We start from the raw sequence: 13,900 nt of genomic DNA, 5'->3' as shown, positions 1-13,900 counted from the left end.
CTTTGACAGTAGGCAATCTAGGCATATTAACACAATTAATTAAACATAGTTATCACGGCGACGGTGTACTGAGATTAATTTTTTTCTTTCATTTTTCCATTTATTTATTTTTGCTAGGGAGCCCCTTAGTGGCTGCGGGGCCCTAAGCGGCCGCTTATGTCGCTTAATGGGTCGGGCCGGCTCTGTTTGTGACATTACAGACCGTTTACATGCATAAAAACCCTCGTAACACACAAGGGGACGGGTAATAACCAGAAAAGCATGACATGGGACCTTTAATATCAGGTCCCGCCCGCTCAGTCCAGCCATCGCCCCCCTCTTCTGAGCACCAGCCCACTGCCTCAGTCCGCACAGCCGCTGGCAACGTCTCAAAACACGGCGACACCGGCAGAGGCTCCGAGCTGCGGGAGGAGAGGACTGAGCACCGGCTCCGGCTCCTGGCACCACGACCAAGAACACGGCTGAAGGTAAGACATGCTGTGGGAGAGGGGAAGACATTATCTCGCCCTTCTCTCCGACCAGGACCGTCTCTGGGCACCTCAGTGATACGAGTAGTTACCGGGGGAGGACGCTAGCGGACAAACATCGCGTCTTCACGAAGAAAAAGAGCCGTGCGGGGTCTAACGGTTTGCTGTTGTTTAATGCCTACATATTCTGAATCAAACTCTCCAAGCAGACTTTTAATAAAGTTGGAGTTTTGTTTGACGGAGGGGGCTCCATGACACCCATTTACTCTGGTCTGCACACACAGAGGTGGAACAATTACTCAGATTTCTAAGTAAAGTATCAGAGTGTAGGATTGCAATATATGCTTAAAGTACCAAAAGTAGGCTACTTCATTGTGCAGATTGGTCCATTTCAGAATAATATATATGATATGTTTTATAATGATTGATCATGAAAGTGTTCTCAAAGCTGGTAAAGGTGCAGCTGGTTTGAATGACTTTGTATACTGCAGGGTAGCTTGTGAATTTACTCCAGGTGGAACTGAAGTCTGATTTAACACTTGATTATATTTCACATCATTCATCTGTGAAGTAACTAAAGGTATTAAACAAATGTAGTGGAGTAGAAGAACAAAGTAGCCTACCAAAAAATGGAATTCTAGATAAAGTATACTATCTCAAAAGTGTACTTTAGTACAGTACTTGGTTACTACTACTACTACTAATATTAATAAAGCTTTATTTATACATCACTTTTCATACAGCAGGTGCAGGCAGCTTAAAGTGATTCACCAAATGTCACACTGGTAGTGCCAACATTCATTAACTGGGGTAATTCCAATCAAGAACAATGAAGGACTATGCCCTGAGGCATCCCAGGTTCAGCCTCAGTGACTCACCTTACAATAGACCCAGGAAGGGACAGGCTCATCTGGGTAATGTGAGTACCCTCTGTGGGGAAGGGTCTGAATTGCTGGGCAGTATGGTAGGATGTATTAGGGTAAAACAAGAAAATATGGGATGATCTTTCTAAATTTGATTATATATGGCAACATCAGACATATCTAATTTTAAAACCAAACGAATTCGGAGATGTATCTTATGTAAACAGAGACCTCCAATCTGACAGCAGAGGTAATGAAGAATGATGATGTTGTGTCATCAATGATCCCATCACTGATCACTCAACGAACAAAAACCTTCAGCATGACATGAGCGTTTTATTTAATTCACCCAAACATCAATCTAAATTGTCAATATGCTGTTTGTTCTATCATAATCCGGATCTCGCATAGCTAGTTCTGATGTTTAATATTTCATTAAGATGTTTGCATTTAGTTAACAGCAAGATAGCCTTTGTCAAAAAGAGATGACAAAGTGGGTAGTTGTTTGAGGATATTCCTGAAGAAGACAGCCTGTCTTAGTGTATCTGTCCTCTGAACACAATGCCCTTGTCATGGCTTTATATGCAGCTGCGTGAAACCCTGAAACACCGTGAGAAGCTTCTTGGGTAATTGTTCATGAGTTTAGACAGCTGAGCACAGCATGTTTCTGGGACACTGCATCCTCAGAAATAAGCAGAACATACAAAACTTGTAACTGCGTCTCTGAGCACTTGGAAAAGCGATATATAAAGTAAAAGTATTATTATTATTATTAACTGATACAGTAGGAATACAGTATTATTTCCTGCAGATCCATTTTGTAACCTACACACAGTGTCATTTCAGTCAGACTATTGTTTAACTGAGTCGCTGAGCTATACTACTATACTAAACTATACTATACTAAACTATCCTATATTACACTATACTACACTTTACTATATTATAATACACTATACTACACTTTACAATACTAAACTATACTAAACTATACTATACTAAACTATACTATATTATACTAGGGCTGTGCGATTATGGCAAAAATCATAATCACGATTATTTGGGCCAATAATTGATATCACGATTATTTTGACGATTATTCATTGACCATTTATTGAACTTTAAAACAAATAATATTTTACCAATAAACAAGATCAACAAATATTTTGGAGCGCACTTCCAAAACCATATTAAACATATATTAATATGATAAATAAAAATAAATTAGATCAAAATAAATTAAATCAAATATGTTGCAGTGCACTGTCACAAGCTACTGAAAACTCCTTAACTTATAGCCAATATTTTGGTTCAACATATTCAACATATTCCACTGAGTTAAACGTTGAAGGCTGGCCAACCGTCATGGTCCAGAAGTAACAGGAAATAAATGTTGAACTACAATTTAAGACCAAATAAAAATGTTTTGGCCACCATGGCAAATGCTGGTAGGGCTGCTCATGTCATCTCTTAAAGATTTTTTACAAGAAACACCAGCCTGTTTACATGGTCTGGTTTCAGAGATGAGCGCAGGCAGGTGACAATATTGCCACCTGTAGCCTACTGAAGACCCTCTCTGAAGAGGAACTTGTGGCAGTGCTGCCACATATGACAAAGGAAAAAAAGAAAAGACTCTGAAGCCTTTATTTGCCATTATATAAAAATAGTGTTGCTGGAAAAAGTATAAATGAGGCTTACTAATAAGACAACTCAGATCTGAAGCTACACAGGAATCTGCTGCCAAAGTGCAACAAAAAAGACAAAATTAATAGAATCAAACCCTTTTTTTGTTGCATTTTATTAGAGTATAAAAAGAAATGCCTTTAAAATAGGATGCAAGCAACACTAGTTTCTTAACCTGAATTGATAATAGACTATAATCAATTTAAACAGAACAGATCTTCAGTGGCGGCTGGTGGAAAATATTTTTGGTGGGGCTGTTGATATAGTGAGTAAAAAAATTTGTTTTGGGAAAAATGACCCCTTAAATTGGGACTTCTGGTGATGTAATGGCAGGGCCGTGGGAAGTAGGGGTGCTGAGGGTGCTGCAGCACCCCCTGGTGAAGGACAGGGGATCTGCACTTCCACAAGATATAATTTAAAAAAAACGAATTTTCAGCCTTGATGTAACAACATTCATAATTAAGTAAAGATAACAACCTTTTCACCCCGGTTACATTTTCCATTTGCCCTGTACGATGGGCGCTGTAAGTGATGAAAGTGGGGGATGTTGGCTTAGCAGGCGCCCGCAGCTCACAGCCAAAGTGAGAGAGATAGAGAGAGGGGATACCGCGGTACCGGCGGGGATTGTTGTTAGCTTCTGCTGCGCTAACGGATATAAGAAGCTGTTTCTACAATAATGTGGAGGGAGAGTCCTCTCCTGTCAGACTGAGAGGCTCAGTGAGGTAAAGGACTCTTAGGGCTTAGATAGTTCACTTTAGTCGAAGTTATCTCAGTGGGTCTCAAACGTTTTGATCACAATTTATGTAAACAAATATTTCCAAGGCACACCTTTATAATTATTAGGATAAATAAAAACAGGTTTGAAATCATTGCAATGTATACTATAGGACAGTAAACCAAAAATATCGTTTAAAACTGGAGAGATTTTAAAATATACATAAATAAATAAATGTTAACTGGTAAAATAAGATATGAATGAACAACACAAATAAAATAAGTTACATGTATTTGTTATTGGCTATGGTAGGTTATTGAAAATGTTCACATACCTACTTATTTGATTAATAAAATGCAAACCGATCTTTTTCATATGGGTGTTTAGAGTTGTACCCCCTAGATCAGTCTCTAATTGGGCGCTCAAAGTGCACCAGATGGAAGCATTTTACTTTAAAATGATAAAAAAATCTTCGCGGGGGGATACCCCCCGGACCCCCCTAGAGGATGTGAAGTCCACCCCCCAATTTAAAACATGTTATAATATATAATACATTTGAAGCCTTGTTATATAAGCTGTCCACCATGTCAATATATTTCTCTTTTTGCAGTGTATTGGTCTTTTGTAGAGGTTTTTCATTGCCAGCTAAAATCTTGCCTAGCAGCACATTGGTCAGAACCAGCCCTGGTGTCATCCCCACAGCACCCCCCATTTGAAACATGTTCCCACGGCTATGTGTAATGGCCCCATAAAATCGTGGTTCTAGGGCCAGGAACAACCAGGCTGAGTCGGGCTGAGTATGCTAAACTAACTGCGGTCAAGTCAGCCTCGGGAAAACCTAGTCAAGTCAGCCCTCACGTGATATTGCGGTGCGCGAATATCCTATGCATTACGGTAGAGTAAAAAAAAATCATCCCTCTGTGTTTAGATGAGAATAAAACAAAAATTGTCCAGTATCAAAGACTCATTTCACTTCAGGGTGATAGCAGGACATCCCATCTAGTCACTCAGAAAAAATCAGGACATTCTGATGTAGAGTTTCAAAAATAAAAGTCCTTTGAAGTCTCATGAGCTATCATCCCTGTTTTTGGATGAGAATAAAACAAATACTGTCCTGTATCATAGATCCATCTCACTCCAGGGTGATAGCAGGGCACCCCATGTCGTCACTCAAAAAAAATCAGGACATTCTGATGTAGTTTCAAAATAAAATATCTTTGAAGTCTCATATATGAGCTATCATCCCTGTCCCCAAAGGTCTTTTATTTTGAAACTGTACATCAGAATGTCCTGATTTTTTCTGAGTGACTAGATGGGATGTCCTGCTATCACCCTGAAGTGAAATCAGTCTTTGATACTGGACAGTTTTTGTTTTATTCTCATCTAAACACAGAGGGAGGATTTTTTTTTTACTCCACCCTAATGCCTAGGATATTCGCGCACCGCAATATCACGTGAGGCTGGCTGGCTTGACCGCAGTCTAAACTAGAGAGAGAATCGCTGTCAAGGGGGCTACAACTACAACAAGATGAACATATTTGACCGTGATTTAATTGTAATACACGTTTCAAAATGATGCCGAAGTAACAACATACTGATACCGGATAGTAAAAACCATGAATTAAGGCTTTGACAAGTCTGCAGACAGACGGCAGGCGAAAAACCTTTTAAAATGCGTGTTTTCTAATGGAGATTTGGCTAAGCTAACGTTGTAAATGCTCCGACCGTCCACACTCACAACAACGGCCTATACAGACATAAATAAACCAGCGACTGTATTCGCCATGACACAGACAGTATGTGGTTTGTACTTGTTTAACTTTTCTCTAGTTTCTGAACAGATATGAAGAGCTGTGAGCGCTGAGTGCTAAGAGCTAACGGCTGTGTTGTCTTTCTGGGGAGCTCACTGAAGATGACGTCACGGCTCCGCCTACACTGCGTTACTATAGATACTACCCCAGTTCCTCACAAGTCTAAAAAACAACTCACGTAAACGCAGGTAAGCAACGTGGGCGCCAACGTGAGCGCTCTCGTGACGAAAATATTTGACGGCGCTGATTGGCTGAAATTATGTTTCGGCGGCACAGTTTACTATTGAGACTTTTGCAACGTGCTGGTTGCTGCTGTTTGGCTCGGGGGCAGCGCCCCGTAATGATAAAATAATGCCAAGGGCAAGGCCAGGCAGGAAACATGTGACTTATCAGTAACTTTAGACATCGTAACACAATTTTAAACAAGATTTTATTGTAGATTATACATTTTGCTGATACCACTTGTATGATATTTACCTTGTTCATTAAAAATAAAAAATATAAAATATATATATTTTTTAAATATATATATATATATTTTTTAAATTCTAATTAAAAAATTTTTAAATGTGTATGTGGGAAGAGGTGGGGCGGCGCCCCTAGCGCCCCTATGGGCCGGCCGCCACTGCAGATCTTAATGTTTGCATTCTTATACCATTTTTTACAATAATTATAATGAATGACTTCAAACAAACTAAAACTTACAGCTGATTAATAACGGTATCTAACTTGAGTTTTTATTATATAAAAAACCTGTTGAAATGCTACTGTTATTTTTACTGTCCCCCAAAAGCGCGCCGGAAGCCTCCAGGAATGCTTCTTTCACAACTTCGCTGTCTTTGAAAGACGTCATGTGTTTCGCAAGAACGTGACTGACACGATAAGATGCTATGGTAGCAGCCTTGCTCTTGTTGTTGGGCCTGGTGAAAATGGACTGCTGTGCATTTAGCTGTCCTTTCAGGTCCCTCCCCTTTTGGGAGCGTAGAGCAGAGGGAAAGTAGGAGGGAATTCCGTCTCGTAGCGTTTGTGCACTGTTTTGAAATGCCGCTCCTAAATGACCCTTCTTCGATAAAGCCACACTCGCACTGCAGATGAGACAGATGGACTTTGAATTGGAATAGATAGAAAAATAATCATCCTCCCACTCGGAGTGAAAATTATATATTTTGTGCTTTTTTGCTTCTGCCATAATTGCGGTCTTGTGTGTGTGCGGAATGTCACTCCTGCTGACACCGGTTGACACGGACACGGACAACGTCAGCGAAATAGTGCCCACTGCCCACCAGCCAAGCAAGCCCGACACATGGGGTGACCCTGGCCAATCACAAAGCACAGGAAGATTATGTTACAGGACATTAACGATAAAACTGAATATTGTTGTTCTATTTTTAGACACATCTCGCGATCGACTGGGAATTTCCCCGCGAGCCTTCTTTTTAACGAGTTGCTGCTCTTGTTCTGACATCTTCGCTCGCGCTGAACACTCACAACACATGTCAATCCCAATTGGCCGAGTGGGCTTTTAGGGAGGGGTGAAAGCGCACCCAGCAAAATAATCGTATTTTGTCAATTATGCTGTTTTCATAATCGTCGCAAGCCATAATCGTAATCGCGATTTAAAATACGATTAATTGCACAGCCCTATACTATACTATACTAAACTATACTATACTATACTAAACTATACTATATTATATTATACTAAACTATATTATACTATAATAAACTATACTAGTATAGTATAGTTTAGTATAGTATAATATAGTTATATATAGGGTGTCCAGCCCTTATTTGAGATGCGGTGTGGTTTAATTATGTAATTGGAGTGGTCTGCACTGTGTGGCCCTTTAAGGATATGTGCCTATTACTTCAAAGAAGGTCCAATTCTTATAATTCACTGAAAGATTTCACAATGAAACATTTGATAAAATAATACATTTGTATTATCAAAACCAGGTACGGAGTGGAAGTTTATACCTTTTTCATGTTAACAAATCTCATCTCCTATTATTTTAAAATCGATTTTCTAAAAAAAAGGATGTTATATCAATTTAAGTTCATATTGATGGTTGTTTCACCTCATTGAATAATAGATAATAATATAAATTAAGCTTTATTTGTATCATACACCAGGGTGCAGCTCAAGGTGCTTTAACAAGGCACACTCACAATTTAAAATCATACATCATAGCAACATGATATAACAGTTTAACACTTTAAGAAACACAGGAGCTAAAAGGTATGATAATACAAAATAAAACACAATAAATAAACCAATATAAATAAAAACCCAAATAAGATCATAATAATAATAATAATAATAATACAAACTAAATAAATTATAAGAATTATAAGAGTAAAAATGTTAAAATACCAACTTAAAAGGGAATGTAGCTAATAAAATAAAAACCTTTAAAATAAATAAAACAATATACAAATAAATAAAGATTAAAAGACTATTTTAAAGTGGGGCTAATCTAAATAGACGTGTCTATAGCTTTTAAAAATGTCCACTAGTGGATGGTAGTGTATGGAGCTAATTTCCTGCCATAACTCCACAAACAAACTAACTAAACAGGTTTTACAAATGCCTCATGATTCACTAACAAACACAATGTGGTTTGCAAATACAAAACACCATCTACAAACTAATGCATTTAGTTTTGCAAAGAAAAAACGGATCCAACGGATCCATCAAACAAACACATAACATTTTTCTAATAAATCATGTTTCAGAGACAAATTCAGCATATGTTTCACAAGTACACAACTTTTTTTTACAAGTACACAACTTTTTTTTACAAGTACAAAACTTTTTCTTCTCACGGCGCCAAAAGTCACGTGACTCACTCACGTGACTTTTGGCAGTAATATTCCGCCGTGGTTGTTCTTATTATAGAGAGGCGAAGTCCTTCCCCTTCCGGTGGACCTCCATGGGACCTTATTTCGGAAAATGTATGTATTGAAGTCAATGAAGAGAGAAAGATTATCTTTTGATCCCGTTTGAATTGTGCCACAAATTACACATATGATGTTTGTCAATTTAAAAGATAATTTTGCCAGTCAAAAAAAAAAATGTGTCGTAAAACTGTGAAGTAACACATTTTTTTGTGTGAAACGGTCAATGAACTACATCTCTGGTCTTGCACAACAATACACATCACCAAGATGGCCGTAACTACTGTTTTGCTAAACAAGGGATTGACTACCCTCACTATCACCACAATGAAACACGTCCAGAAGAATGTCATGCAAAGCTGCCTGCCTGCCTGCCTGCCTGCCTGCCTGCCTGCCTGCCTGCCTGCCTGCCTGCCTGCCTGCCTGCCTGCCTGCCTGCCTTTGATTCTCTCTGAACTGCCTGATATTTTTTATGTTTAATGTCAACCATTTGTGCAGATAGCATGAAGTTGAAAAGATCGCCGATGCTAATGTAGTGTTAGCGTTAGCTTTTCTCCCCCGGGCTTAAATGGTGTATTATAGAATGATCACACTGGTGTGACAGTACTCTTCAAAGGGTTCACGAAATATGACTACTACTCTTACTGTTTAACATTTTGGGTTACTTAATGTTACTTCATGTTAAGGCTAATAAAAATGACAAGGCTAAGGCTGTAATGCTAACTAACGTGCTTGCTACTAGCTAGGTAGCTAACTTGATCCAGCCACTCCTGGTCCTTTCATCAGACGGGAAGCGAAAGAACGAGCAAGACCCATTGCTGGTATGATAACAACTTGGTACTAAGCACACAGGCATCTTGTTAAAGTTATCTTATCTTACCTATCTCTTATATTTAGCGGAGGAAAACAATTGTGACATCAGTTATGACATCCCTTACTGGGATTTGTAGTCTTTCTAGTTGCGTATTTTTCATAGTCAGTTTTACAACTGTGACTTTTTTGACATGGAAATGATTTTTTAAGATTGACAAACATCATATGTGTAATTCATGGCACAATTCAAACGGGATCGAAAGATACATTTTCTCTCTCCATTGACTTCAATACATAATTTTTCCGAAATAAGGTCCCTTGGACCGGAAGTAGATGGGCGTGACTTTGCCACTCTATAGAGAGGCGAAGTCCCTCCCCTTCCAGTTGAGCTCCATGGGACCTTATTTCGGAAAAGTTAAGCATTGAAGTCAATGGAGAGAGAAAGATTATCTTTCGATCCCGTTTGAATTGTGCCACGAATTACATATAGGATGTTTGTCAATTTAAAAGATAATTTTACAAGTCCAATTTTTTTAAATGTGTCGTAAAACTGTGAAGTAACACATTTTTTGTGTGAAACCGCTCAATGAACTACATCTCCTGTTTCGCACCACACACCAAGACGGCCGTCAAGTTGGCACATTTAACTTCTTTCTTTCAGAATAAGGCGAAAAGTATTAAAAGAGGTGAAAATCACTACAAGTCTGGGCATGTTGAGTGCTGTACATACACAAAATGGGAGTTAGTCGGTTCCGTAAGAGCCAGCATGCGGGACAGGGATTCTGGGATTTGTATTCTTTCTAGTTGCGTATTTTTCATAGTCTTATATTTCAACAATTTTACGACAAACTGTGACTTTTTTGACATGGAAATGATTTTTTAAGATTGACAAACATCATATGTGTAATTCGTGGCACACTTCAAACGGGATCGAAAGATAATCTTTCTCTCTCCATTGACTTCAATACAAACTTTTTACGAAATAAGGTCGCATGAGTCCCACCGGAAGGGGAGGGACTTCGCCTCTCTATACATCCATCATACACACTCACACATGCTCACTCACACATGCTCCACGGCAGCAGGGGGCGCTACTGAGTCCATTGGGAAGGCGGGAGGTTGAGCAGAGCATGGAACAGCCCTTGCCAGTCTGATGGCAGGTGTTTCTAACGATCCCGCGATCTGGGTCAGTGTTATAGTGATAATATTATAAACAAGGTGAATTTAGCGATCACAACGAAAACAGCCAAGACACATATTGAGCCCAGAAAATGAATGTTATTAGGGCCGTAAATAATAAGCATTTGTAGGCTTATTATATTTACACAGAAAAAAAAGTTGGGTACTTGTAAAACCTATGCTGAATTTGTATCTGAAACATGATTTATTAGAAAAAATTGTATGTGCTTGTTTGATAGATACGTTTTTTCTTTGCAAAACTAAATGCAATAGTTTGTAGATGGTGTTTTGTATTTGCAAACCACATTGTGTTTGTTAGTGAATCATGAGGCATTTGTAAAACCTGTTTAGTTTGTTTGTGGAGTTATGGCAGGAAATTAGCTCCATAGCAGTGTATTTCCGGATTATTGCACATTTTTAAACAGCTCACTTTTACAAAGGCTATTAGGAGCGTTCACACCAAGTACTTTTCCCACAAAGGTTCCTGAGAACTTAGTTCGAGAGAACTCTTTTAGTTCTCTTGAACTAAAAGATCGCGTTCACACCGAAATTAGTTCCTGGCGGAGGATTAGGCAAATGAAGCCGCTGACGTCACTTCTTCTTTATCTGCTTTGAGTTTACTGGCCGGCCGCTAACAACTTAAACTTGCAATCCGCCAAAAAAACGAGAGAAGAAGAAGAAGAAAAACTTCTGCTTCCGCTGTATGCGTCTGTTTACCTTCCGACCTCAGGTTGACTGAAGTTGTGGTTTTGGTGCTCGTGTTATACAGCTTCATAACTGAGTTATTTAAGCCAATAAGTCAGCCACAAATACAGCATGTTGCGTATTGCATAACCTGTGTGAGCGTCGTGGTGATGAGTACAGGGAGGAATGGACTGCCTTAACAACGACCCAGCTTGATGGGCCAGCGCCAGCCATTGTCAAGGCTGGGAGGCAATCCCTTATGAGTCATCTGAACAGCATGTCAATTGTAAATTGACAATAAAGCTGATCTTTTGTACAGTGCATTTGGTTCTCTCTTTTATTTACCACAGTCAACAGACAAAATTACAATAGTGCAGACACACCTTAGTGCAAAGATAAAATGTCAGTATCAAAACAGGGTGGCAATATAATAACAAACTGCCAGGTGTGTCGTATGCACAGTAAATAGGCTCATCAGTTAACACACCTTTATTATATATCCTCCTGAGAGGAACTCAGTACACTAATTCCTAAGATGTTCCCTTACTATAATTAATAAAACATATTTAACTCACAACACTGGTAATTACAAACTTAACCATTTCTCTTTCTATAAATTAATAGTGCTTGCGTTGATGGATGCCATTTTGAAATACAATGAAATTATCTTTTTCAAAGCCACATATTTGGGCTGGGACACAATAAATAAAGCTTCGCCAGTTTATAACCGATTAAACATGATGGTATCAGAATAATCACTTACATGTGATGTATAGGATGCTACACAGGTCACTGTAAAGATAAAGTGTCAGAGGAGAAACAAGCAAGATACGTGATCTGTTTAATCACCATGTAGGTTCTCTTTTATTTATCAGCAGCAGATAAATAAGTGTCAGTAGTATCAAAACAATATAATACAAGTTTTTCTTCTTTTTTTAATTGAAGGCCTGTTGGATTTAACCAGCTTGCTTAGCACTCCCAGAAGCCCAGCCTGAAAGGTATTTTGTTGCTCCGCCTGGAGCGCCGCCAGCTCCACCTGGCGCGCTGCCGAGTCAGCATGGCGTGCCATCACCATGAGCAGCTGGTCCTGCGATTCCTGGGCCTTGTGTGAATGCAGCAGCTGTTCGTCGTGCATCTCCTTGTTGGCCATGGCATGCCGGTCCTCATTGTCCTTGCTAACCATGGCACGCCGGTCATCCATCACCATGATGGTGTCAAGAAAGCGGTCATCCCTTGCCCGCTTTCCTAAGAGGAGAAATAAGTGAGATACAAGATCAGTTTGATCGCCAAGTAGTTTTACAACATACTAGGAATGTGTTTACTAGTAGGTTGTCAACAGAGACAACATTGGACATGGTGCAGGCAGGGACAGTGTACAAAATGCAGGTGTAAAGTAGAAGATAAGATGGGATCAATTAGCTGACGCTTAAAGTGCCCTTATTTATTGTTTTGTGCTTGATGTATGCTTGAACTTTGTTATATTTTGTCAAAAAATGATTCAGAGTTTTTACTTAGCGGAAGTCATGTGACCTCTAGCCCCGGATGTTTACGTTTGTGAGAGAGTGAAAAGGGCGCGAAAAGTGTAAACGATGTATGTTCACGGTGTTTCATAATTGTACCAAGAAATAAATAAACGGACAATAGTTCGATGCGTAACCTTCTTTTTTTACAGTGTGTTTATATGTACCTTTGCGTTTGGTTGGAATGGGAGATGAGCAGGCGATACTGTTGATTTCCGGAGGGGGAAGCTCACTAGTTTCGTCGCCTGAAACACACAAATAGTGCCATGAGTTAGTGAAGCAAATTACAGAACATTGCACACTTATTCACAAGTCAAAACGTTTTCATAATGGCCGAGAATAGCTAGCGAGCTAGCTAGATGTTATTAACTAGCTTGGTTCCGGCCTGCTAACAGTGTTACCCAGTTCAGCCTAGCATTGCTAACTCGATCTACCGAGCAAATAAAAGTACATCTGAGACCAGACTTGTGCAGATTAAAACAGTAAAGTGCATGTAGTATATTTTACTTTCGATTCGTGAAGCAAATTTACCAAAAGACACTGGTACATTTTCGCGTTGGAAACTGCCTTCAGTAGAAGCTTCTGAATCCCGTCCTCCGAGTACATCTCCAGAAGCGCCGACACATCATCATCACTCCACCGCTCCGCTGATTTATTTGGTGTTGCCATAGCTGCTTTCACAAAAATAATCTCTTCGTTGGTGCACTGTGCTGAGATTGTAATGCGGGCAACTAAATGGCGGCTTCACAAACGTTTTTGGGAGTTTGACGGGGCATGGTTTGCATTCCGCCCAGCCAATCAGATACAGGAACTTTTTTCTCCCACGAAAGTCCGTGTGTGTGTGTGTGTGTGTGTGTGTGTGTGTGTGTGTGTGTGTGTGTGTGTGTGTGTGTGTGTGTGTGTGTGTGTGTGTGTGTGTGTGTGTGTGTGTGTGTGTGTGTGTGTGTGTGTGTGTGTGTGTGTGTGTTGAGGCTCTGAGTGTGAGCAGACCGTGTCAGGACTTGTTCAATGAGCACAACATCTTAGCTTACGCTCGCATGGATCACCAGGCAGCCGTGTTCTGGATCTACAAACTTTGAAGGATAGTCCTGACACGGTCTGTTTCTTCTTTTTACTCTTGTTTCTTTCCACTGTTTGCTGAACAGATTCATTTAGAGGCTGGGATTGGCTCCTGAGCAGGTGTAATGGGGGTCTCTGCATTTAAGTTTACCAGCCCTCAAATAATTTCCTATGGACATTTATGGAAAAACGCTCATAGCATATGTTG

At 39.6% G+C, this 13,900-nt stretch overlaps 1 protein-coding gene across 9 annotated transcripts in view; it reads left to right on the top strand.

Annotated features, from left to right (window-relative positions):
• The first annotated feature begins 334 nt into the window (after positions 1-334).
• Positions 335-13,900, top strand: part of chst6 (carbohydrate sulfotransferase 6) — an 88,036-nt gene continuing 74,470 nt past the window's right edge. For 4 of the 9 annotated variants that reach the window (XR_013808289.1, XR_013808290.1, XR_013808291.1 and 1 more), the window contains exon 1: positions 335-467. The gene's annotated coding sequence lies outside the window, so the exon portion shown is untranslated. Of the gene's footprint in view, positions 468-13,598; positions 13,730-13,900 lie in introns of those variants that run through there. The other 5 variants (XM_079681882.1, XM_079681883.1, XM_079681880.1 and 2 more) reach the window with 2 other exon arrangements.

The sequence above is a fragment of the Notothenia rossii genome (assembly GCF_949606895.1).
Source record: "Notothenia rossii genome assembly, chromosome: 5".
NCBI lineage: Eukaryota > Metazoa > Chordata > Actinopteri > Perciformes > Nototheniidae > Notothenia > Notothenia rossii.
The sequence above is the reverse complement of the archived record's forward strand: the minus strand, read 5'-3'. Positions and strand labels throughout refer to the sequence as shown.